The sequence below is a fragment of the Nilaparvata lugens genome, chromosome 5 (assembly GCF_014356525.2).
Source record: "Nilaparvata lugens isolate BPH chromosome 5, ASM1435652v1, whole genome shotgun sequence".
NCBI lineage: Eukaryota > Metazoa > Arthropoda > Insecta > Hemiptera > Delphacidae > Nilaparvata > Nilaparvata lugens.
The window spans coordinates 29,244,993-29,266,530 of record NC_052508.1 but is presented as its reverse complement, the minus strand read 5'-3'; the positions used below and the strand labels follow the sequence as shown (position 1 = coordinate 29,266,530).

Here is a 21,538-nt window from a genome sequence, read left to right as displayed (position 1 = left end):
GCAACAGCTATTTTCCAAATTCCCAACCAAATAAGGCATGATTGATAATCAATCGGACACAAATTCCTTGCCTTATAAGGTCATGAACCAGGTTCAAGCTCCAGGAAAATCGTTGATTTTCCTAGTACCATAACTTCTACACACACACTTACAGAGTCGACGAAGCAGCGAAATAAATTTTCAAAACAGGCTGACTTCTCATGATAATTCAAATAATCCTCATCATTCACAATTGGAACAATGAATATTGTTACTCAAGACTGACTGTTGTATCATACTCATCAAGTTGAATTTTTTTGGAATTAATCCTGTATGCATCGTCAGTACTTCAATAGAGTCACCTGTTTGTAGTAAAGAGATGGCCTGAGATATTGTTCTTCTGGAGTTTCTTGAACATAATGAAAACGGCTCACTATATTATGTGCCGTGCTATGAATTTAGAAGGTTAATTTGGAATTTAGAATTTAGAAGCACAAACAATATAACTTAACAAAAGGGATGCTTGATAAACATACTTAGTGCTAGAGAACGGGAATCCAGAAATGACAAAAGAGACAACGGAATAGAGAGAAGATATCAAATATATTGTCGCCTCTTACAGTTAAATTCATCAGTCAATGAAACAAAAATTTATTTTCATCTTGAAAACCGATAATAGAATCACTAAATTTAGAAAGTTATCTCCAATATAGCTAATTCGATAGTATCCTACTCTGTCTGCTTTACATTGAAAACGTTTTGGATTGAATCATAAAAAGCTTAAAGGACTCTAATTTCAGAAAGAAGAATTGGAAGTTATCATAGATATTTCTCAGAAGTTAATCATAAATAAAAATAAATATTTAAAAAGGAAGATCAACATAAAATTCAAAAATTCTTAGAACACTCTCAAAATATCAAATATTAATAATCCCCGATAATATCTATTCTGTATCTTCATATTATGAAAGCTGCAAAGACAAAATATTCCTAAAGTATCACATCACAGAATTCTCATGAGAAGACTATTCAAAAAATATGTGACATCAAAACAAATTTAGAAAAGGCTAGGTTCCTTACAACTTCAATCGATTCTTCACAACTTTAAGACAAAATCATCTTAAACATTTTTCAATACCTAACGGACCTTCAAATATTTCCTATACTAGTTCAACTCTAAGTAGTTTAGTAGATTATAGAATATTAATTCAAAGAAAACTGAAATTCCCAGCCGGATCCTTACAGAGAAAATATGGCCTCACATTTCAATGTAAAGATACAACCGAAAGCCTATTACTAAAATCAAATTAATAAAATTTGTAATCTATTAATCCCCAATTTCCAAATCTCAAAGTTACGATTTAACACAAAAAGAGAGACTTATTCAGCACGTTTTAATTGATTAAATGATTCACGTTTTACCCTTTGAAAGTCTATAGTCACTAAAATCCATTCTGCCACATCCGGAGTTCCTGGGACGTTTGTTTAATTTGGAAAAGCTGTTGTTACCTTAAAGCTGTTTCTTCAATTTGAATCTAGGCTAGGTGATTGAGCTCTACACGTCCCGATGGGACAGGAGACGGCATACCCCAAGCTTCTAGGTCTGCCATCGATTTAGAGGCATCTCAGCGGCTTAAATACACATTTATGTTCACGAGACATTCATGAACCCGTACATTGATTGACTCGTACATTGACCGCTTTAGTAGTGATTATAGGAGGAAAATTTTCATTGTAAGGCGACAACTCTTGATACTGTCTCTTCTTCTTAGATATCGTGATTAAAGCATTTACTTTTGAAGAAACTTCTAAAACGCAAGCGAACTAATATGTGCAACAGAAGGTTGCACAGCCAATAAAAAAAAGACTAAAGCCAGCCAAAAGCCATAACAAATATTTAACCACTACATGTGTTTGAACAAAGTTATTGAGAGGCTACATTATGTTCAGTTCTGTTACCCGCAGTGGACAGATGCTAAATGAAACCACATCACTTCTCTAGTCTTGCCGTGGACAGCTGTGTACGATCATACTAGGTTCTCAACTATTGCAACTTAACCAAAGTCAACTGTGATTGGGAGTTACTATTTTCTAGAAAATATTTATCAGAATTTCCGCCAATAGAAAGGAACAGTACAACTACAATTTAAGATACATTCTCCCACCAAGTGACAGCTATTTTCCAAATCCCTAACCAAATAAGGCATGATTGATGATCAGTCGGACATAAATTCCTTGCCTTAAGGTCATGAACCAGGCTAATGCTCCAGGAAAATCGTTGATTTTCTTAGTACCATAACCTCTACGCACACACTAACAAAGTCGACACAACACAATGCAGAAAAGCCAAGCAGCGAAGTAAATTTTCATAACAGCCCGACTTCTCATGATAATTCGCATAATCCTCATCATTCACAATTGGAACAATGAATATTGTTACAATTACTGACTGATATCGATGGTTACTGGCTGATATCTCAATTTTTTAATCACTTTCTATATAGTTGAATAATAAATTATAATGATCATATCATATAATTCCAGAGATAAATCAAGTTCTCATGTGAATGATAAGCATTATCACAATATCCAATTGTTTTCTATTTCAGAAGAAAAACTCCTTCGGACAATATAGTAGTTCTCATTGAATCTTGTTGTTAGTTTATTTGGAGAACGAAATGAGTTTGCAGTCCACCGCAATGAATGAGATTGTATAAAGAGTCTAGGGAGACCGCAGCTAGTTAGTTACACTATACTCGACCACCTCCAATAACACTACTTCCACACCCCACACCTTACAAATAGTGCGCTAGCGCTACTACTGTACACACCTTCAATTTGCAGAGCATTTAATTCACAACACAAGACCTCAGCTGGTACTTGTGCTCAATAATAGTAAAGTCTCAACTGGCTCCTTTGTGCCCTTATCCCTCAAGGACTATTCCTTCTCGTTCAACTCTTCTGATCCTCCCATACTTTTTTCGACCACTCATGATGCATTTCTCAGGTAGAGAACAGGTCTGTTCCCTGAGGTGCACCAAGTCCAGCACTTTTTTGTAAATTTAAACAATACTTGGAAGAAAATGAACTCATTTCCTCAAATTCAGTATAGTTATTATAATATATCATCGCATCTTTCAACCATATAATTCATTTAGTCAATAAAATCCTGTGTGTTTCAAATCGTGGTGTGTCTGTGCCTTCAATTATACATTATGTACATTTATTTGAAAATGAATTATGTAAATTATTCATATCGCTTCTCAAGAATATATTGATTGAATAAGAACTCACATATGTTGTCAAATTCTACACAGTTTTATTTGATACACGACCATGGATATATTGATTGAGTGATAGTTCAACTGAATAGTTGATTGATATTCAACACTTTAATGTATATATTGTTACATCACATGAAAGGCGATGGGCTTCTTTGAAATCGGAGGCTAAAATTATTTGGGTTCATATTGGCCATAAACTAACATGATTATCACTACGATATGGATAATATTATCCATATTTCAATGAATATATGGTATGAGTATAAGATATGACTTCATATCTTCAAAAGAAATTCTTTTCCGGTTTTTTCCCTCTACAAGCATTTTTCAATAGAAGAATAGTAATAATTCATCGATCAGGTTGCACTGCCGTTTTGGTACGTGTTAGATAACTACTATATCTACTGTGTTCTTTGTATATTTGGAAAAATTTTCTGAATTGTTCTCGAATCTTTACTCATTAATCCATGGAGAATCAATGAAATTGAAAAAACGACTTAAAATACGATTCATTGAAACCTTTGTTCTGTACTACACCTTCTATACAAAGAATTATTGAGCGTATATGGTTTAATGAAAGTATGAGCACCATCAAATGCTTTAGAAAGATAAGGCCCATTCTGAACGCTTTGGAAAAATCGTAAGTGAATATTGATCACGTTCAGGCATTGAGTGAATAGATGACGCGAGCTTTCTTGTATTCATATTGAAATTCAGATTGCCAGTCTCTTCATTTGGAAGGGATGATCGTCGCTGGCAGAGCGCTTTACGATGATCCGAATAAAGAATAAAATGAGGGGAATAATTCGCGAAGATTTCAGCTTTTGGGAATACTAATAAAGCTAATTTTATACTCGAGATAAACTTCCGTTTCAGCTTTGCGAGAAGAGTGGGAGAGGGTGATGTAATGAACGGCAAGGTGAAAAAGGAAGGCAACCAGTCTCCGTTTTCATTCAACTCGCTTTCCCCTGCAATTCTTTAGACACGTGGATGCAACGGGGGAGTGTTTATTCAAAGGTATTGGAATAAATGTGCTCGCAAGGGCCGCCGAACAATTCCAAAAGAGGGACAGAAGTGGGATGAAAAAGGAGAAAGAAGACTGTAAGGAATGGTAAGGACAGGATGAAGGGATGAGAGGAGAGTTTGTAGTGCAGAGTGTGAGATGTTGTGGATGGCCAGAAGATGGAGAGAAAGAGAGAGGATGGAAGAGCATTTGTAAGCTGTTGGTCTCCTACAAAAAGCCCTCACGCCTCCTCCAGGCCTATTTAATCGAGAACTTTCAATTATAGGTTAGCAACTCAAGTTAATGGGATGAACCCTGCCACGAAACTGTGTTGGAACGTGCATTTTGGCTGACTCCGTTGGAACGTGCATTTTGGCTGACTCCGTTGGAACGTGCATTTTGGCTGACTCCGTTGGAACGTGCATTTTGGCTGACTGCTACTTGCTATTTGTAGCCCATATCCGTATAATCGGAACTCTCTGCAATCTTATTTATCTCTTGCAGTCTACTACAAAGTGCAACAATAATCTGAAGCAGTAGAGCACCAAGAAGAATTATTAATTCTGGGACTACACACTTAAATATCCGTATTATTCTGAGTGTGCCACATTATTCAATTCTCATGATCAAGATGACTGAATGTTAAAATGTTTAAATGTAAGAATATGAAGAAAATTATCATTCACAATATACTATATTGATTCTATGGAATACTTTTTCAAGTTTGGTAGGATCAATCGCGACACAGAATAGTGTTGGATCTATTTTGAACTCTGGATAAGTAATTATTGACAAGCCCTCATAAATAAAGTAATTCATCATCTGGTTATCATTATCATGATTCCTAGCCTATTCATATTCTAACTTTACTCTTACATTGTTTCAGGCTTTCAGGCATGATCTAATTATTAATATGATATTCCAAAAGTTAACTATTTAAAAAAAATAGTTACTGCATCATTATAATAATATTAAATTAGTAGGATACATTTTCTATTATTATTCCCGTTATTCATTACTATAGCCTAGTCTTAAATTATTCATTTTGTATCCAAATATGTGATTGAAACCGACAATTGAGGACAAATTTTGCTCAATCATAAGATAATCTAGATAATTAAACGGACCACGGTACTGTTGATTACGTATGGAGAACAGTATATTCTTTGCTCTACGATTGAAAAGAGAGTATTCAAACCCTATTCATTGGTGGAAGAGGAAATTCAGATCTGCATTCTCCATTCTCATTCCTGAGCAACTGAGATCAGAGACTATTGCTTGGCCCATAACGGGGACTGCCCTACCGCTAGAGCTTTAAATCCCAACCTAATTTTATGACTCGGTACGAAACTGTAGCCACTTCTCCATTTTCCCGCTCTATTTCCCAGCTCTGTCGACGTTTTCCTACTGAGAGACAGTAATAGCCGGGCCTCTAATCCGCTAGAATTTGAATTTTATTCATTGGACTGCCCGTTTGGTTGCTGGATTTTCCTTGTGTTTCTGCAGCAGAGCATTAAAATAACCACATTAGCTGGGAAAGGCTATTTCTCACAAGAAATTTTATTCCTTGCTATATCAGTTGAGTCAGCAAATATTTCAGTTTATGACAAAGGTTGAATCCGAGAGTAATGACTGTGGATCGAGATGAGATTTGCTAGTCTCCTACATGAGAGATTAGTACGAGATGCACCATAGAGGGGATAGTAGTGAAGCTGATGTATATTACTGGCCCCATCAATCCTCTATTCAATCCCTCATTCTCAAATGATGACTTTATACTCTAAATTTCTTCTACAACTAACAATAACTCTAAAAATCTGAAGGGTTTGTGTAAATAAGTCTAGAGGATATGAGAGAAATAGATATTTAGCTCTTCAAAGGTTTTGAACTAACAATTTATCAGCGTTAAACAGTGCAGAAACAAACGTGATAATGATTGTTCTCTATTATCACTATCGAGTTGTACCAGATATGTATGAAGAATATATTTATATTTCGAATTTACATTTTATTTTGAAGTGGAAGAATTACTAATTTATCATCCGTAATGTTATCTCTAATGACATTTTATCTTCTCCACAGGTATGATACAGTTGGCACGATAATCTTCAATACTGTCTTTAAGGTATGTGAGATTAGTTATTATTATCTCAATCAGGAATATTCATATCCCCACAAGAATTACTTTCAACATACGAAGAGATCGTACGATAATACCAATTTTCTGCATGTAGAAAGTTTATAAAAATTCCATTGTATTTTGAAACTAATAAAACACTTCAAAACACCAAATAAGTTGATGAATGATCAAAGTGGATGAGTGGGAATAGTAATTCTCCTTAGGTAACCTCAATAAAATTAATCAGTAATTCGATTAATATTAGTTGTCTCAAGAAATTAATCATTAGTTGTAATGTCAACCAACATTAGAGGATTGTGGATTTAATCCAAGTTTTTCGAAAATTGAGAGTTCATCTTTTTGAAACTTGATAATATCGTATTGAGTTTGTTCTTGATCATCGAAACACGGAAAATGAAAATAATTGAATCAGTGTCTCATGGGTGGGCAGCCCTCTCTGTTCTCCTGTGGAGAGAGAATATAATTCACATCAACAAACAATAATAAATAATACAAATGAATAGAGTTGATATTGTAGATACTAACCGAAGTAGATAATATCATATGGAAGTATTTTTAATTGAAGAATAAAGTTATTATCCAATCGGACAGTGGAAAGATACAAGGATAAAGTCTTGCAAATCAATTAAATATTGGAATTTAATCCGTTCGTAAATGGAATGGTGTAGGAGCCGCGTCGTGAAATATAAGTATCGAATGGATTTATGGAGGAGCAGACATGTTTTTCAAGCCAGATGAAATCAGGATTGTTATCGATGTCGGCTTCGGCCACGGCAAGGCTTTAATTGCACTGACGGAGAATAGAGGCCGGTAATTGGATTGTGGGCAGATTAGGGCAGTACAGGCTTTTGACAAGTCGTTTGGAAACGATATGGAGGACTGCACTACATGGGTGAGGAACTCACTTAAAAGTGTCAGCATTCCTAATAAATAACTTCAACGTTTCTCATTCAACTATCGCTGACCGTTACAAGTGACTCTCGCCATAGGAGGGGTTTACACTTGTCGCGCCCACAACCAGTGAGTTTGAGGCTAGCTGCACCCCGCCACAGCAGACAGTTGACACGGGCGACTCAGTCGCAAATTATGTAGACTGTGAGTGAATGAATGTGATCGCCCATGTAGGAGGTACGGAATGTCCTTCTTGTCTGCGGTTTGTTCTGTGGTCAATGCTGAAGACAGTGTTATTCACATCCAATTCTGTCCACCTATTTAGTTTGGAACTCTGATTAAATAGAACAATCCACCAAATAAACTCTCTTTCGAATTATTACTTGATAAAGAATGTCTTTTTTCTATCAAGTACCATCTTCCTCCTATTATACGATTCGAGAAATTTTGTTGGTTGTGAGTTGATTAAACAATAAATATGTTGTTATTTTCTAATCGATTGATTGATTAATGCGAGAGAAATTTGTTGGATTGGAAAGAATTATTATTGATTATTATAAAAAGTAACAAGCGTGATCGAACATGTTCTGATTATCTGACTCTCATCATTATATTCAGCATTCACTGATTCTCGAAAATGGTGTTTAAATAAATTTAATAGGCCTACCACTGATTTATACCTCTTGTGGAATTGGTAATTTATCTTGCAGGATTACGTGAATCGCCTGATCCCTTGACCTAGTAAGAGAATTTCTAGATAAAATTTCACTATTTTTGCACTATTGTCACTGTTGTTCACAGCATACTTCCCCTTCAGATGGGAAATAAATCATATTACCTCACCACTCACCAACAATCTACATCATCATCGAAAAGAAAGTTGAGGATTTGTGGGTACGAGCGGATCAGTGAAACATACTTGAGTTGGCTATTCCAAATTCAAAGGTAGGGTTTAGGGTAACGAGCCAGTAAATGATCAATCAATAATTCCATCTCTCTCCAGCATGTAAGTCATGTCGCTTTCGCAATCCACCAATTAATATCAAAGGAATCAGGGAGCATGCGAATTGAGGTAGCCAAATGTAACGTCAGCAGAATTGATTATTAGTGGGCTAATAGTCGACGGACCACTTCTAGTTAGCGAGCCTATTACGCTTCGACGTCCTGCAAACGGACCAAAGCCCAGCTTCGCGCAGACTGATGCGTTCTTCCGTGCTCCCTGATGTAGCAGCTAATCTGAAAATAAACTCAGCTCAAATCAGCTCGCTACCTTGTGCTTTCAACCGCTTTCCAGCTGTCACAACTTATTTCAAATGCAAATCTACATCCCGCGTCAGAGTAATCATTATTTTATGCTGCTTCTTTCTCTTCTGTTCCATCTCGTTTTCTCATTTTTTCTTCTTCTTTCTCTTATTTTTTGAAGTTTTCACTTATTTCGTCATGTCTTCCATCTTCTTACAATTTTTCATTCTACAATCATTTTTATAATATTATCATGTTAGCCTTTTTGTGTGTAGTTATGTTTTCCATTATTGAATTACAGAATACAAATATTATTCTATAAGCACAATTATTAGCATCAGGCGTAATACGGGTACATGAGTGAATAGCACTTGATTAACATTTTTTTGTGATTAACTCAACGATAAAAAATATTATAAGGTAATGAGAGAAGCTATTCCCCTGATAATAGTAATAATATTGGGAATGGACCTCCTAATTGAATGTTTATACAATCTATTCATCCTCAAGAAGCTCTCATATCGATTCATGAATATCAACAAATCATTCTTAAAACGAGCAATTCAAACTTCAAAGCAATTTACATTATAGAGTAGCATCAGTAAGCCGCTTCCCGCCATAAATTTCTCAAGTTTTAAATAAAAGTGCGTTTTTATGTTACCTCATCGAAAAAGTATGATCTTGGATTTGGTACAGATCATAAATTTTGTTACCAAACTAATGTCAGTTTTGGACTCTGTTCTCGCCCCACTTGCAGAGAGAGAGAGAGAGAGAGAGAGAGAGTGAGAGAGAGAGAGAGAGAGTGAGAGAGAGAGAGAGAGAGTAATCTGAGTAGGCCTACAACATTGAATTATGACAACATTTTCAGCCATAGACTGAGCTGAGGGTGTAGAGAGCGGCTTTCGATGGAGAAAATATTTTTCTCGAAAATGTATCATCAGGAGTGCATTAGAAAAGGAAAGTTGTGGTGGAGGAGAGGGTGAGAAGGTACTTATTCAAATGTAGGGGTGAAAGCTCTTGATAGTAAATTAAAGTTTGAACGTCACGACTTGGTTATTCATTTGGTAGATGGAAGGATCTTTTTCACCCAAATGATGCACACACTTGAGAACGAGTATCTTGGGTTATTAGTGTGAGTGTGTGCGCGCGCGTGTATGTAGATCTGTTGGAGGGAGAAGATTTAGGAGGGACAACATTTCAAGTACGGATGATAGAGAAGGTCTGCTGATGTGAGAGAGATGAGCAATATTCTCAAGAATTGCTCACTTATTGTCCACAGTCTTAGAGGGAGAGGAGATAAGCCTATTAGGGGAAGCATCCCGTGATTCTGTCTCCATTTGAGGGCACTTTCCCACTCTTCTCAAAAGTAAATACAAGGCCTACATTCAAGGACGAGTGCAAATACAAACACGTAGAATGTATCTCTCGAAGAGCATCTCACTCATCCCTTACACTTTCTCATTTGCATCCCAACCAATTGCTGTGCTCTTTCAATGTGTACTGTTGCCGAGAGAGGATGAAGAATGTGGAACTTCCCACAAAGAATGTGATAAAGTACGTAGATAGTGGACGCTTTCACATTATTTCATCCTTGATCTCAAGTTGATGTCTGGGCGAGCGAGTAAATTGAGCTATGATCTGGTAGTTCTACGTCGTTCCGTGTGATGGTAAAACAATTTTATGAAATCGACTCATAAGCTCTTCATCAACTCAATAATATTCATCATAATCAATCGACTATGCAATCGACATAAACAATCGAATATTCACTCGATAAGCTCGTTCCACTCAAGTGGTAGTTTTACATTATCATGTCCCTTTTATATTGATACGATGATTATAGTAGTGCGATCACTTGATCACAATTTTCTCAGAATTAGAGGTTTTCTAAGCTTTTTTACTCTTACTATCTTCCTCTCACGCACTTTTGAACAAGTTTTTTACTAGTTTTTGAGGTTGTGGTGGAAAGAACTTAAAAGTCCTAGATCCACCTAATAAAGAATTTTTTCATTCCCATTTTCATTCTCTACAACTGCTTTGACTCGAAAAAGGATTTTCATGAGCGGTTTCACCATCGAGTGGTGCTGATTCGCGTGGTTTCCATTCATGTGAAAACAACTTTTTCATATCCAATTATTTGTTTATTGATCACAACGTTACAACATTCACCGGCATATCTTATGGAATTACATTATCAGTTTTTTGGAATGTGGAGGATTGACCTATTACTTATTTTCGTTGTTTAAAATATTAAACCTGCCTCCAGTTATATGATTGTACTATGAAAACTGGATCTTGAATGAAATACTATCATGTACACTCCATTCTCCATTCGTAGAGCTTTCCGATCAAATTCACCTGATCTCTGCTCCACAGCAAAATCGATCTAATGGAAAGACATCCTGGCATTCAGCCATATCAGTGCACCTCTAGACACTCTCAAATTACAGGACTGGAGAATGATTCGCGAGAGTGAAATTGCCGCCTTTGAAAGAATCCTGATCGAATTCGGGAAATAAGTGCTGGAAATAACTGAGTAATTCAAGCTTCAACTGCGATCAGGTGACCATCGGTTTAGCATCACAAAGGGGAGAACGGAGTTCAGGGGTGGATGATACTGAAGAGAAGGAATTGTTTTGGGCGAGCAGGTCCAAATAGGGAGCATAGTGCAAGAAGGGGATAAGTGGAGGTGTGTAGGGGGATGTAGTGAGTAGAGAGCGAGTAGAGGACAAGGCGAGTTCTCGCAATTCAATCACCAGTTAGCAGCAGCGATGCAGTAGCTGTAGTGTAGCGAGGACTAGCACAACAGCCGGACAGAACAAGAGCCTGGGATCGGGCAAAGCCATTAGTGCGTTTAGCTAATTGCCCCTTTGCTTCCTGCTATCTCACGTATCCATTCATTTATTCGCAGCAAAACAAAGCGGACCTCGTTACCAGCCAGCCTGTGCAATGTAAAAGAGTGCTCCCGAAAAAGAGATACTGTGCTTGGCAGGAGGAGTAAAGGAGCTGGAAAAATTGGCAAGACGTCGGGGGTTGTTCAGTAGAGAGGTCGAGTGTGCGGAGGTAATGAGACTCGGTGAAATTTGGAATGTACCATGTTAGATGAACTTAAGCTCAAAGTGCATTTCAAAATAAGTTCCTCTAGACTAGACTGCTCCTGTCCGTAAACAATAAAACTCACTGTTGAGATAATAATTAATAAGGCAAGTAGTTTCAATTTTAAGTAAGAGTTTGAAAATGTTTATTTTCATGTCCATCTCTATAGTCCTCTCAATCATAAGTAGATAGATTAATTTTTGACACATCATTTCAAATGAATTTTCTTACCACAAACTATCAACTATAATAATAATCGATGTCAGTCATTTTTGTAAGCTTTCAAAATCATTATTCCGTATTAGACAAGGTACCTAGAATACAATGTATTCTAGTTACATTGATATTACATTACTATCAGATGTGAAATTCCCCTTCAAAACAATTTTATAATTCTTTTGGTCAATGACAGATATAGTAGTATTGGAAATAAGTTTGAAAATAATTGATGAGCAGAAATAATATGAGATTAATAGAATGAGAAAGTATTTTTGAACATCCAAACTTATTTAGGGTTTTTTTCAAAAATAGCGTTCCTTGCGGGAATCATCTTTATAGTTAGGAAAAGCAGTATTAAAAAGGAGTATTACCAAAACATTTTGGAATTGATAATCGAAAAAGTTAGGTTTAAATTGAATGTGGGAGAGATGATGGTCGACGAGTCAGGTCATCATGATTGCAAAAGTATGCAGAGTTTTTGTGTTGAAGTGGAACGACATAAAAGAAAACAACATGGTAATGATTGCCCACGAGCTTGGAGTACTAAATTCGCTTGCTTACCCCTTCCTTCTGAATTATACCATGACATCCCGCAAAATGATCTCATCATACATTCAAAACCGAATTACACATCTACAAAATTAGTTGGGGAAAAAATGCGTGTCGTGGTTAGTATGCAGAGAACGTGCAAGCTACAAGACACGTGATTGCTATATCAGTCTAATCAGGCGCGGGTTGAAACGCCTTATTTATTCATTTGTCCAATTACTCACATTTGCTTCGTCGACCGCCCCCAAATGGCTTGTGATTACCGTTTAATTTGAAGTGCGGTGGTAATTTCCAACCTATGTCCGGAGATTCGTTCTAACCCTCCCGACTGATGGCAATTTTCGTTAACGAATGCCAGCGCGATTCTATTCCAATTTCCCCTGTCGATCAGTGCCAATAATGACTCTATATTCATCATTCAACTTACATTATCGTGGGCCTACGATTATTGTGTGCATATTTGGTGATTGATCCAACATAATCTGTATAAAACAGTATTTGGTATTGTCCAGTAGCCTACGATGGAAGTCCTTTTGTCGTGATAATGACAATCCACGATTCAAATTTGATTCAACATTAGGAATCAAAGTAATGGAATTGAACTCTAGTATAATATAACCTAGTATGATAAATTACAATGTTAAGAAAATGCAGGAAATAGATAACAATTGAACAACGCCTCATCAATCTGTATGGGAATTGAGAGAGTTACACCATAGATAAAAGATAGTAGAAGATTAAAAAATATATAAAATACATGACTAAAATATATAAGAACGAGTTTCAGCTTACTTATGAAATCAAACAGCAGCCAAGAAAGTGTCACCTTTTCATTAATTCATTGTTTCCAGATTAAAGCTATCTGGAAAGGTTGCTTCTTTTCAATATGAAAAGTTATTTGAATCGGCCAACTTTTCATGGATAAAGGACCGAATTCACACCATAAGGGAAGTAATGAGGAAAAATCTTGAAACTTGAATAATAAACTGGAAAATAATTACGCCGAAAACAATTAGCGCAACCAGTGACTAACAAGAATGAACAGTCTTGGGAGTAGCGTTTTGTAAAATCCAGAGTCAAGAGAAGTCTGGGTACGAGAATTAGTGATGTATACCCCCCGGTACGAGTATACATTCGCGCACTCTTGTTGCTTTTGCTCTAACAAGGTCTAATTATTTCCATAACTCTTCATGTTGGAGTCTCCCTTCTTCGTACAGCAAACTTTCGCCTTCTGCTATCCCGGTCTTATATTTTTAATCTTATTCAATTGCAACTTTTGCTTTTCAAATATTAATAATTTTCAGATACCGGAACCAAATCTCTTCCAGCTCGATATGACTTTTTGAGTTTTATTATTATCATATTTAACGAAAATCCTAAATAAATGCTGTAAATCACCCCGAAGACTCCTGTTACTGCAGAAATTGACAACAGGGTTAACAGCTAGATGGAAATTCGATGAAAACTACTATCCAAAAATTATTTGCCAGCCCGGGAATCGAACCCGGTACCTCCCAATTGCTAGTCAGGAATGCTTACCCTTACACCAAACTGACAATCTCCGGATAGCAGCGCTCATTTTATACGAAGCCATAGCGGCCTCGTATAACTTCTTATAATAATTTAATTTGTGCTCCTGTATTGTGTTGATTTGTTTTAACTGGGACAGGTCATCTATCCGCCTGGAAGAACAATAATTTAATTATTCTGAATCATCAATGAAAATCGAATACTAGAGCTTCAATCTTTGTTCTCAAAAACTTTTCTTTTTTTATAATTATTTCTATTATTCATTTTCATCTTGCATCTTCCAGAGCATTCGTCATTCAGACAGCCCAATAAGCCGTAGAAAATGACATTGATTTTCAATGAAATTCTCAAGTAGGTACCATATATTTTTTCAATAGTTTGTTCTCAGTTACGAGTTTTTTTCGATGGAAAGAGGCAGTTGATGCATGGCTTTGTTCATTTGCCTATGTAATTGAGCATGCACCTGAATATTATCTCCTGAATGATAGATCAGTCTCTCATCGATTCCACCTTAATCTGTGATGTATGACCATGAAAACAATCAGGCCTACCCCTTCAGACTCCTACACACGTGTCACCATCAGCATTGAACGTGTCATCAGGATTTCATGAGCCAAATGGTAGTGTGCCCCAGCACAGGCTGGAATAAGCATTAGCAGGACCAGTGGTGACCATTGTTAATTGATTTTGTGGACCATAAACGGATTAGGCGCCATTGAATAGTCGGACTTGGCCTGCATTCTACTTAGCAGGGAATCCAAGCCGGGTGTTGTTAGTTGCATCGCATAGCTCCCGTTCTGAATACTCTATTTAGTAAATGATTTACACCAAGTTTAGGCCGGCGCCGCCAGGTAGGTTAAATTATTGCGACCCGTGGCCGGCTGCTTGGTGATATACGCTGACACCAGATAAAACCCGAATCTCCGGACCGAATTTAGTGCTGCGCCTGCTCGCATAAACTATTTCTGGCTCTCTCTCAGCTGCGCCCTATATTTATGAATTTACTCGCTACGTGTCGACTATAAAGGACAAATAGTGATGCTAAACTAGGACAGTTTTGTCCTCTGATCAATGCTAGTTGCTGGCGCTCATGTTTACGGCACTATAAATTGCTGACTACGAGCAATCCAACAAGAAACATCCACAGAAAGAATAAAACGCCATGAGTTAAGTTCACATTCTTGTATCATTCTTGTTCTGTATTTCTCCAGCAGGAATAAATTCAAATTTATTATTATAACACGAGACGGTTGGATCATAGATGCTATCCGAGCAGGGTGATGTTTGGCTATGATTATTTGGAGTGATTTGAATACATCAATATACGTAATGGAACGCTCAGAAGAATATTGCTGTAACCAATAATCTTGAGGGATGATAATATCATGATATATCTATATGATATCATATTGAGGTCGAATGAAAAAGATGTTGTCAGTTCCACATCATTTCCAATTACTTAGAAATTAGTTCCAATTCCACATTGGTTTTAATTGTGTGGAATTGACAATATCCTTTCGATTTCATCTTAATGCGGAGAAATTCCACAAATCCCGTCTCCAACCCAGTAAAGTGCCCGAATTGTGCTACATCATTTCATCAGAACTGCATCATTGTGAATAAGAAGAGCAAAACGTGGAAGTGCGAAAAGTGTTCGAAAGAAATTTCTACATCAATCTCAGACAAACGGGACGTAGAAAATAACAATTCAATATCAAACGCCATCAACGAATTTAGAATTGAAAACAAACAAAATTGGGACTCCAACAACAAAAGATGGGACTTAAATGAAGGTAAACTAAAAGAATTACAGGAAGACATTAAGGCTACAAATCTAGAAATATCACTCATAAAAGAACAGTTCACGGAAGTTTCAAACAAGTGCGATAATGCGTGTGCAGCTGTTGAAAAATTTCGCCAAGAAAACACTCTATTAAAAGGTGAGCTAGCGCAAGTGAAAAACGATTTGGTAGACTTACAGCAACATACGAGGAAGAACAATATCCTGGTGACAGGTATACCCGTAACATATAGGGAGGATATGTTTACTGTGCTGGATGCAGTCGCGAGAACGATCGATGTGAATTTCAATTATTGCAGTGACATTTCGGCAGTGCATAGACTCCACAATCGAAAAGACGACAACAGGCCACCTCCGATAGTGATCAATTTTACATCTCGCATAGTAAAATCTAACTGGTTGGCCGCGAGAAATCTCAAAGGCTCTCTCACTGCTAGTGAACTCAATGTAAATTTTCCGAATACTCCTGTGTATCTGAATGAGCATCTTACTACTTTGACAAGATCTATATTCAATTCAGCCAGACAACTAGTCAAAGACAAAAAACTTCACTCAGTTTGGACCGCGGATTGCAAAGTGATGGCCAAAACAGCCGTCGGCCAACGTCCATTCCGTATCCGGGATATGGAGCATATCGCAGAGTTGAGAGAAAAACGCATCGAAACATCTACCTACGCTAACGCTGCCGCTTCGGAGGTTCCTAGAAACATCACCACCACACATCGGGAAGCCGACCAACAAAGCCCTAAATAACCGACCGGTAATACGTGTTTTTAGAGAACAATATAAGACGATTAGCTGTTAATACATTTGTAAACAAGACAATACATATTATTGTCCCATCTTTCACAAATAAATAATTCGTCTTATTATGGCCACACTCAAGCGAGAGACAAGCGTGTAACTAGGTAATGCCGCACTACAACTACTGTAAGTAAGAATATGAAAAGCTTTATTTTTTTTTTAATTTTATGTAAATAATCTATAGAATCTCACAGAAACCTTTATTTCAACTGAGTAAATTGCATGTGGAGTAATATCACACAGAGTTTTATTTTATTATATCAAAATATATATTTAGTTACTTAGAGAAGTACTAATTTTACATTTATTTATTTAATTTAAAATAGAGGAATATATATGTTTTTCAATAAGTTTATTTGCATGTTGTTAGAAAATATGCATAACAACTCGCAAGAGAGATTGAAAATATCAATTTCGATAACCTAAATAAAAATAGAGACAGAAATAAATGTATATAATATTCAATTAAAATTAGTTTATTCTCATGTTGTCAGAAAGAAAGCGCAACTACTTGCAAGAAAGATTGGATATTTCAATTTCCATAGCCTGACTAATAATAGAGACTCAACAGGAAATATTTCCATCTACCTACTTAATTCATTTTTCTATCATCCACTTGGTTTAAGTATTATATTTTTATTATCAAAATATGTATTGGTTTTCCGAGTATTCCACAAAATCTAGATAGTGTTTCTGAAGCGATTGAAGCAATTCCTGTTCTGAACTGATTCCCTAGACTGTAGAAAAGAACTCAGATGAATGGTGTTTTGCTCGGTAGTCTTATCACCATTCATAATAACACTATCTATATAAGAAGGATAGAACGGTATACAAGCCTAGTGAATCGACTATTATATTAAATGCTATTATATCGATGAGGTCAATCGTCTCTTATCATTAATAAGCCATGATAAGATTACATTACAAAACTTCCACCTCAAACTGATTCTTCCACTACTCTTGAGAATGAGAAATACATCATACAGCCTACTCTTCATTAACGTATTTACTGATAACTTACCTTCTGGGACACATCACAGTATTATATCATTATCATCAATTCGATAGACCAAAGTAGAGTAATACATGCAATAATCTCATTGGCACGTTATTTCGTGGTAATTTATCAACTACACTGAATAAACCCTTTCAATCAAGTTTTCTTCCGTACCGTATATAATTGGAGTTTTCAATAGTTTCCAAAGTTTTTCCACAATAAAATTGAAAGGAAAAGTGATTAGTTGATTAGGTAGGCTACAGTAGTAAGAATAATCTAGCTCTTCAGAGTATCGCTATTAATTCATTTGGCCTATATCTATTATAGTGAAGGGATTAACTATCAAACCAGCAAGATTGTAAATCCGCTATGATTCCCAGATTAATTGATGACTCTTCTACTAACGATATATTATTCTTACATTAACGATATCTGCTATGATTATATTAATGATGGTTGACTAATAGAAGCGTTAGTCGAATGACAATTATTAGACTTAGTCTATTTATTATAGACTGATTTTCATTATTCTCTCAAACCAATAATATTTTCTTACTCCTGACAACCTAAGTTTTTATATGCAATTATTTCATCTCTTATTAAAAGAAAATATTCATTTTTTTTTTTTTTAAATTATTATTTAATAAAACGCATTTTATTCCAATATATAATTATTACTAACGGTCTTTAAAATAATATTTATTTATTTCATTCATTTTATTTATATCTATTACGCTCCTTTTTAACATTCAACTATAGCCGCCTATAGGCTAGTCTGTATTTATGAGTCGAAGAGTAGATTAATGATGAGTGATTGACTAGCTATAAATGGGCTATTACTTTACTACTACTAGGCTTTATAATAATGCATAAATATTTATTGAGTCTCTATGCTTATAATTATATTATTGATTCTGTATTGATACAGGTGTGTACGTATAGTTATTACGATTGTGCTTAATGTTATATCTTAAGTTTTCTTTAACAAAATAGCATGTCTTGTCTCTCGTATAGATTCTGAGTGCACCAGGCGGCTCGGCTTGCTTCTTATGTATTTATAAGAGATAAGAGTAATGAGCGATTTTATGGCGCCAATTGATGCGTCTCCAATTGAATGCACGGAGTATGCAGATATTAATGATTTTTCTTTAAATTCTTCTACATTTAGTTTTTCTGAAAACAGAGACTATGCCGGTTTCTCAGTGATCCACCAAAACATCAGAAGTTATAGAAGAAATATAGATGAGTTTACAATTATTCTACAGAGCCTCAAACATCGTTTTAGTTGCATAATATTGACTAAGGCATGGCTAAATGACGAGAGTGACCTCTTGGAAATCCCGGGGTATACGCTCCTCAGGTCGTATAATAGCCTCAACCAGTGCGATGGTGTGGTCGTATACATCGACTGTGATCTCTCAGTAACTTGCAGAGAGCTTCAGCTGGGCGGTCTGGCCACCTGTCTATCGATAAACTTTGACTGGAAGGGAACACTCTGTGAAGTCCTTGCGGTGTATCGAAGTCCCAACTCCAGCTTACCTCTTTTCTTGAATGCTCTAGATAATTATCTCAAAGAATCAAGGAATGGGGTAATGCAAATACTTGCTGGAGATCTAAACTGCAATATCATGAACGTTGTCCCAGGTTCCATAGAGGAAAAATTCATTGACGTGATGAATGAAGCAGGACTAACAGCATGCATAGACAAGGTGACAAGGCCGGCCAGCAACACTTGCATAGACCATTTTTTTTTTTTTGTTAAATTGCCACTATCATTAATGCCTCAGCTGCTATTCTCCAAACTGCTGTGTCCGACCATTATGCCATATGTTTGAGTATTCTATCAAATAAGGATGTAAAAACCACAAATAAAGATCAGTATTTCTCAAAGGTAGATTGGACAGGAATTCAAAATGCTCTCTCAGTACAGAATTGGGACTCCATCTGTGATGAATCTAATGTGAGTGTTGCAACACTCCTTTTTATAGAAACTCTTCAGAATACAATAAAATTAAATACTAGAATAATTCATGTAAATGCAAGAAATAATAAGTTGAAGCCTTGGATTAGCATAGGCTTAATACAATCAATCAGGCATAGGGACAAATTAAAAAAGAGATTGTACAAACAACCTTTCAATGCTAACCTGGAAAATGAATTCTTACAATACCGAAATAGATTACACTCCCTGATTAAACAAGCTAAATTCAATTATTATAAAAACAAATTAGACGAAGTCTCAAAATCCCAAGAAGTTTTGGTCAACTGTAAATGAAGTTTCTGGTAGACCTAATAAAAAGCTAGCATTTCCGGTCGATGTTTTCGCGCAGGATGGGCGGACTCAACAGAATGCTACCGATGTTAGCATCAATTTCAATAAGTTTTTCGCCTCAGTGGGGAAGAGCTTGGCCGACTCGCTAACTCCTATGGGTGAGCCAGAAATAAATGATTCCGATCCAGCTATCGAGTCCCTATTTGAATTCCAGCCTGTTACACAAGATGAGCTTAAGAACGTAATTGATAGCATGAGAGGTAATAGCGCCCCAGGCCACGATAGTATACCTGCTAGGGTAATCAAAGAAAATGTTCACATCCTCCTACACCCTATTCAACATTTAGTAAACTTGAGCTTCCAGGCAAGTGAATTTCCAGACATTCTGAAAATTTCAAAAGTAACTCCAATTTATAAATCAGGCACAAAAAATAATTACACCAATTATCGTCCCATTTCACTATTGTCTATACTTTCAAAAATCCTTGAAAGATGCGTAAAGATACAATTAATGCAGTACTTGAACAGACATAACCTTCTATCCACCTCACAATACGGTTTTCAGAAATCAAAAAATTCTTCTGATGCATTATTTGATTTATCTAAATATATTGCAGATAATATAAAACGAGGAACAAAGTAATTATTACCTATCTTGACCTAGCAAAAGCATTTGATTCAGTCGACAGGGAGAAGCTCTTGACAAAACTGGAGATGATGGGTATCAAACAACCAGCTTTACAGTGGTTCAGGAGCTACCTGAAAGACAGAGTTCAATATGTTCAGATCAATGATAGTTTGAGTGGCCTGGAGCAAGTTGATTACGGGGTTGTGCAGGGGAGTACTCTTGGGCCTATTCTCTTCCTGATATATGTTAATAATCTACCACTGCTGAGCATCAAAAGTAAACTTTTTTATTTGCTGATGATACGGCTGTGGTCTCAACTGGTAAATTATGGGACGACGCATACAGGAACGCTACAGCTGACTTGTCTAGAATTAAGGCCTGGTTTGACCACAACTCTTTGACTGTCAATATCAGCAAGACCAAGTACATGCCTATAGTAACCCGTAATCAGCAAGATCCAGGACACAAAGACCTGAAACTTCACTCATGTGGAGACTCTACTTCAATTTCCTGCAACTGTCAAAACTTAGAAAGAGTTAATCAATATAAGTACCTTGGGATAACAATTGATAACACCTTAAGCTGGAGTCCGCACATCCAGTTGGTGAAGCAGCGACTTAGAAGGCTACTGTATGCTTTTTCCCAGTTGAGTCAAGTTTTGACTAAGAAGCAGTGTAAGACAGTCTATTACGCATACGTCTAGTCTATTATACAGTATGGCATACTGGTTTGGGGAGGCCTTCCTGCTACCCTCCTTGAACCGCTTGCGGTGTCGCAGAGACAAATTATCAAAACTGTTTTAAATAAGGAATGCCGATATCCAACAGCACAACTTTTTACAGTTTTAAATGTAAGGCAATTGTACATTAAATCTTTATTGATCTACCTAAAAACTAATAAACTTAAAATTTTATCAGATATTTTACATACCTATCCTACACGGTATAGAGCTAACTTCGGTTTTGCGACGCCGCAGGTGGTTCATGGAGTGGAGCTGAGGACACCTTTTTATTTGGCTCAAATGGTCTATCGTAATTTGCCCGCTGAGATAAGAACTGATATGGATGAATGCAGTGGGGCTGCATTCAAGCGTAAGGTGGAAG

General features: G+C 36.4%; 1 protein-coding gene across 1 annotated transcript in view; it reads left to right on the top strand.

The window, feature by feature from the left end:
- LOC111045646 (roundabout homolog 2) overlaps positions 1 to 21,538 on the top strand; it is a 340,611-nt gene that overhangs the window by 211,233 nt on the left and 107,840 nt on the right. The gene's annotated exons all lie outside the window — the stretch shown is intronic.